We start from the raw sequence: 6,551 nt of genomic DNA on the forward strand, positions 1-6,551 counted from the left end.
CCTGGTGTCAGAAGTGTCCCCACACCCTGGCAGTGGCCTATCTTAACAACAACTTCTAAAGCACCTACTGTGTGCTCAGCCATTTGAGGAAGGAAGGAGGAGAAGGAAGATATTAGTAGAGGATGAGATAAAACTTCTGCACCCAAGACAAGGAGACAGACATAGCTGCAACCATAGTAAGCCAGTCAGAAATAGCCAGCGCAAAGGCAAGAGATGGGATGGAGATTGGAACCCCGCTTCAGATCCGGGCTTAGCTACTTACCTGCTGTGCAGCCATGGGTCAAGTTGCTTGACCTTTCTGTGCCTCCACTCCCTTAGCTATGAAAGGAGCTTACTTAAGAGACCGAAGTAAATTATTTCATGTCAAGCATCTAGCACATAGTGTTCACTGTTAACCATTCTTAGTATCTACTATTAGTGAAAAAAAGCAGACATTTCTGCAGCTATAAGCCTGACGCAGTGAAATCAGACATCTGGAAGGCTCTTCACTTCCAAAGTATCTTTCAACATGAAGAGGCTGTAATAGGAAGTGCCGGGCAGGGTACTGGATGGTTCCAGACGAGGGATGTGCAGGCTGCATGTATTGGGAAAGGCTTTCTGGAAGAGTTGGGGTGTGAGTTGAGGCTGGAAGATGGTAACGATTTGGTGAGGTGGAGGCAGGAGTGTTTTAGGGGCTGGGAGAGTCTCATGGGTTCCCCAGGGACTCAACTTTCTTGGGGAAAAGATGGGGAGAGTCAGATCCTTCCTCAAAGGCCTTGGAGAGGGAAGGGGTTTGCAGGGGGGGTCCCCTTTGCTCTGCTCCCAGAACTCCCAGAACAGGCTGCAACTGCCCCTACGTGCAGGCCAGAGGGTTGAGGGAGCTGGGTTTGCTGGGCCTTGGTTAAGCTGAGGGTCCGCAGGGAGATAACGTTTTCAGGTGAGCACGCCTCCCTTCTGAACCTGTTTTCAAGGACTAGCTCAGCCTTGCTGGGGGATGGGGAGGGAGCTGTCCCATTGGTCATGCCCCCAGGCTTTTTTCTCCTTCCCTTTCTGCCAGGGCCCCCATCCCAAGCCCCAGCCACTGCTCCAGGCAGGCGAGGGATACTTGGAGAAGGCCCCTGCTACCTCCTGTGTGCCTTTTTTGATGGAAGGGATGTCCCCAAATCAGTATGCCTTCTCTTCTGATTTCCAAGTCACCAAAAATAATGCTTTTTTAAAAAGCAATGTCAAAAAAACCACCATCACTACAGATGTCAGCTGCCTTGGGCTCCTTCTTAGTCTCAGGGGATGGGGATGAGAAGATTCCCTGAGACTTTGGACTGACCTTACACTCTGCAAAGTAGACGCCTCCCACAGGGCCACATCCAAGGGCTGGAGTCCACCATTCCAAAGCGCTCGCCCAGCCGCCTCAGCCCCACTGTCACAGCGCCTGAAATCCTGCCATGACAGTCACTTCTTTGCTGAAAAGCAAATTTGAGTGTGCATCAGAATCACTTAGGAGCTTGTTGAAATCGATGTCGGTGGTCAGCTGTTTGGGAAACACTGAGATAAGACTTCCCCATCGCAGGAGGCCTTTGTGGCGTGTAAAACACCTGGGAGAGGTAATATCAGTGCTCGTTTCTCTGCGGACTTTAGGGTTTACAAAGTGCCTTCATATAAATTAGGCCATTGGCTCCTTGCAGCGATTCTATAACATTTTATAGATGTGGCTCCCTTATAAAATTGTGCGACCGGCCCAAGTTCAAGTCCAGACATCTTGTTAGAACAGGACTGGGATCCAACCCCTGTCCTTCTTACTCCACACCCTCTCCCAACCCAAATGGCTTTATGAGGTTGGCCAGCCAGAACCTCAGAGAGCACAGCTCACCTACAGGAGGGGGACCTGGGCCTCAGTGGGCCGGGAAGGAGTGTGGAGTGTGGAGCACCGGCTAGGCCAGTCTCTGTAGTAGCAATCACTGAACGTGTGGTGGGCAGGGGGTGGTGGGGAGAGTGTCCAAAGCTTCCCTGGGACCAGAGTTGGCAGGAAGAAGCTCCTGGTTTCCCGTTGCCAGGGTAAGCAAAGCACCCTCAGGGAGGCCAGAAACCCAGCCCTCACTGGTGCTGCTGCAAGCCGGGAGGATGAGTTGTTCCTGGCTCCCTGGACAACCTCACCCAGGCTGGGCTTGGACCTCACTGTGGACTTCCTATGGGTTTTCTTCAGGCATCTCTCCCTTCAGGCTTGTTAGCCAAGGGAGGCCTTCAGTGGGGGAACTGTGGGCCACAGCTGGGGGACCCCAGGGTCTTTATTGGACCTGGCTCTGGTGGATGAGGGGACAAGGACTCCGGCAGAAAGGAGGGCAAGGTGCCACTCTCAAGAACCAAAGGCTTGAGGCCAGCGTTGTATGTGAGGAGCATGGGCACCCGCCAGGGCCCAGCTCTGCGTGACCGTGGGTGGGTCACACACATCCCATAAGAGAGAGAGTCTCACTCGGTTATCTCTGAGGCCTTCCCCGACACGGGCGTTCCATGTCCCATCACCTAACATTCTCCCAAATAGTCTATTGGCAGTTCGGCTACTGATGGAAAATCGAATTATTTACTGTGACTTGCTCTTACAAGCCAGGCTGTAGGCAGGAATAGAAAAAACCAGGCAACTGACTAATCCCAGCACGTTGGGAGGCCGAGGCGGGTGGATCACCTGAGGTCAGAAGTTCAAGACCAGCCTGACTGGCATGGCGAAACCCCGTCTCTACTAAAAATACAAAAATTAGCCGGCGTGGTGGTGGGTGCCTGTAATCCCAGCTACTCAAGAGGCTGAGGCAGGAGAATTGCTTGAATCCGGGAGGCGGAAGCTGCAGTGAGCCAAGATCGGACCACTGCACTCCAGCCTGGGTGATGGAGCAAGACGCAATCTCAAAAAGAAAAGAAAAGAAAAAGCAGGTAACTGGAATGTCAGTGTCACAGGCATGAACACTGTAGATGCTGCAACTGGAATGTCTCTGTCACAGGCATGAACATTGTAGATACTGTCAGATCACCCTACAGATGGCACTGTTCCAGTTTACACACTTAACTAGCAATGTCTGAACATTCCCATTCTCTCACATTCCTGTGGTATCAGCCAGGGGTCTCCAGAGAAACAGAACCAGTAAGATACACACACAGAGAAAGATTTATTTTAAGGAATTAGCTTGCTGGATGTTGGGGTCTGGCAAGCTCAAAATCCTAACAAACTAGCAGTCTGGCAGCTGAGGCAAAAGTTAATGTTGTGGCCAGCCTGGAGTCCAAAATTTGTAGCGCAGGGCAGCAGGCTGGAAACTCAGGTGGGATTCCTGTCTTATAGTCTCAAGGTAGAATGCCTTCTTCAGTAAACCTCCATTTTCGCTCTTTAGGCCTTCAGCTGATTGGATGAGGACCACCCACAATACAGGGGTGATCGTTTACTTAAAGTCAGCTGATTATGAAGGTTGTCATGTCTATAAAATACCTTCACAGCAACGTCTAGGCTAATGTTTGACAAGACAGCTGGGTATGAGAGCCTGGCCAAATTGGCACATAAAATGAATCATCACACCTGCCATCGCTTGGGATTGTCATAAAATGTTCGCTGTTTGACCAGTGAGAAACACGACAGCATTCCAGGGCTTATTCTCAGTATCAGCTATTGGCCGTAGCCAGGTGACAGCTGAGCTGGTCGTTCCCCTCCACCCTCCTCTGCCCTCACCTGGGATCCCTCACCCTCTGGTTTCAGCCGATGAGAAGCACTGCAGATGGGAGCACAGGACAGCAGTGGGGCGTCAGTTCCCCACTCCTCACTGCCTCAGCACCACACCTGTGGCACTGGCTTCATTCCTCCAAGGCTCCAGATCTTGCGGGGCTCCCATGCCACTGTCTCCTCCTGTTGCCTCTTCTGCGCTCACTTCGCCGTGCCGCTCCTCTCTGGGTGCTGGTTCCCTTAAGCCTACTGGCATCTCTGTCAATAACACCTTCGTTAGAGGCACTCCAAGTTAAGTTGGTTCTGTTTTCCTGCAGAGACCCTGACTGATAACCACAGTGGCCCCAGCTGGGGACCTGGAAGGTTCAGTGGTAGAAGGGAAGAGGGTAAAAGTGGGTGGAAAATGCAGGCTCACTTGGTGGGGATTCAGTGCAGACCTCCATGGAGAAGGGTCGGACCTCAGGGGCTCTCAGTGGAGCCAGGGAAAGGCAGTCACAAGGGTGGTGTCCACATCCCCCTTGGGGGCGACTATCTCACCAGCCCTGCTTCCTGTGACAAGGTCCTGATTCCCAAGAAGGGAGAGGCAGGATGAGAGGCATCTCCCTCCCCTCCTACATCACAGAAAGCAGAAGCCTTGAGAGGAGAAGCCTCTTCACCACTCCCTGACCTGCACTGGCACCCACCTTCCCAGTTCCCCTCCTGTCCTGAGGGTGGCATGTCTTTTCTCCCAACTCCTCCGGACCTCCCTCTCTGGGGGAATGATACCCTCTTCCTCCAGCATTGCTCCCTTTCCTGCTTCCTTCCCAGTGGCCCTGGAGAATTCACATTCTTTTTCATCTCAAGAGCAAAATAAAAAACACCTCAAAACCAGGTCCCTCTTCACCTCTGCCCTATTTCTCCCTGCTCCTTCACAGACCAACTTTTGCCAGCATCCTCCTCCCCAGCACTTTCCAACCTTGGAATCGCTACTCAAGGCTACGCAGCAATCAGCTAGGATGTGTATCACACGTCATCTGTTACTGAAATGGTTGAACTATTTTCACCAAAGTCAGGGCAGATTCCAGGTCCTTCCCATGTGAATATCACCCCTCTTGTGGCTCCTGCTTTTTGCGCCTCTCACACTCAGTCCTTGTCTATACTAAATGGGACTCGGCAAATGCTCCACGCCCCCTCCTGGGATATGCTGTTTGTTCCCTTTTGCTTTCTCCCTCTTAGCTGGGGATCGCAGCTTAGATGTCTCTTCCTCCAAGAAGCCTTTCCCGATGTGCCCAGATGTGGGGAAGATGTGCCCCATGGCAGGTTCCCCTCACACACTGTGCTTTCCTTCTAGAGCACATGCCACAGGATGAGGGACCTGCCTGCTCACTGGTCCACAAGCATCAATGACTGTGGGCGTCCTGAAGGTAGGGACAGTGTCTGTTACATTCCCAGCTCCTAGCCCCATGCAGCTCCAGTGGGTCCCTGACACAGCTGTAAATGGATGAATGGCCACTGATCCCACGGGGATCACTGCAAAGGGCAGTGCAGGAGGTAGGACATTTTGACTGGCAGAGATGTCCAGCAACAGGACGGACAGCCCAACAAGCCAGGAGCACCTGTCACTGCGTTGACTGAGTAGAAACAACCAAGCTGGCTGACTCCAACTGGGGTTCTGGGCTGAGGTCTGGTCTTTGATGGGGAGCAGGGACTAGAAGACTCAATGGTGGTCTGAAACTTAAATTCAACATCTCCATCTTGCCTAGACCTGGGGCCCTCCTCTGTGCACTTGCCAGCCATGGATGGGCACTCCCCCGTGAAAAGACCTCCAGGGTCTTGCAGGTAGAGGTGCAGAAGTCAGGGTCACATGCCCCTGTGACCACAAGAGGGCGCGCTGGGCCTAGACTTGAGCGTGCAGGTGGCCTGGGAGGGTTACCTGGGGTGAGGTAGGCCGGGGCAGGCAGGAAAGGACTGGCCAAGGCAGAGACCAAGGCTGGGCTCTGTCGAAGGTGCAGTTAGAAAGATCCGACTCAGGCCCAATGCCAGCCGCAAAGTCAAAAAAGTTGATTGGAAGCAGAGTTGCTGTTATGTTGTCTTTAAATATATGTTGCTATTATCCATGATTCTGAACTTTTAAGTGCAAAATGGACGATGAATTTGTGTGTACTGCCCCCCAGTATGTGTGAAGGCTGGGTATGGGGAGATGTCCCTTGGGCAGGGACAGAGGGTGTTCAGCATTAGAGACATCAGAGCAGAGAATAGCTCTGTATCCTGACTCTGCTGTCCTCTACCCATGCCCTCCCCAGACACAGTTACCTCATCCTGGTTCCCAAGACACCTTGCCTTGTGTCACCCTGACACGAACCCCACTTCCACCAAAAGCCTTCTGGCAATGATGCCCTCAGATGTACTTTGACATATGATTTAGAACAGGCCTGGAAGTCCTTCCTAGTCTCTCCCTTGCTTCCATCTGCTTATATGGGGAATCTGAGTTTGGATCTATTCTCTTTGATGGATCCAAGGACAGGGAGCTGACCCCCTCCTGTACCCCCACGCTCTGGGCCCTGTGGCCCATCTGGCAGAAGGAAAAGACTAGAAGGGACTTGTTCCTTGGTGGCCTTCCAGGACGCCTCGCTCTCCGCCCTTCTCCTAGCCCTGACAACTCAATCCAGCTGACAGGACAGGAAATGGGAGTGAGCCCAGGGTCTACAGCCAAGAAGGTCCCTTTTCTCTGCTGAGGTGGGGAGGGGCCTTGGGCCCACTCCACACAGTACCCTCCCCAGGCCTGTGCACCATTTCCACCCGCTGTGTCTGGAAAGGAGGCTTGACTCTTAGGACCTTCTATCCTAGAAGCAAAAGAAGCTGATGATATGTTCAAACAGAAATGAAGCCTGGGGCGCTA

The sequence above is a fragment of the Trachypithecus francoisi genome, unplaced genomic scaffold, assembly GCF_009764315.1.
Source record: "Trachypithecus francoisi isolate TF-2019V2 unplaced genomic scaffold, Tfra_2.0 Lachesis_group8, whole genome shotgun sequence".
Classification (NCBI taxonomy): Eukaryota; Metazoa; Chordata; class Mammalia; order Primates; family Cercopithecidae; genus Trachypithecus; species Trachypithecus francoisi.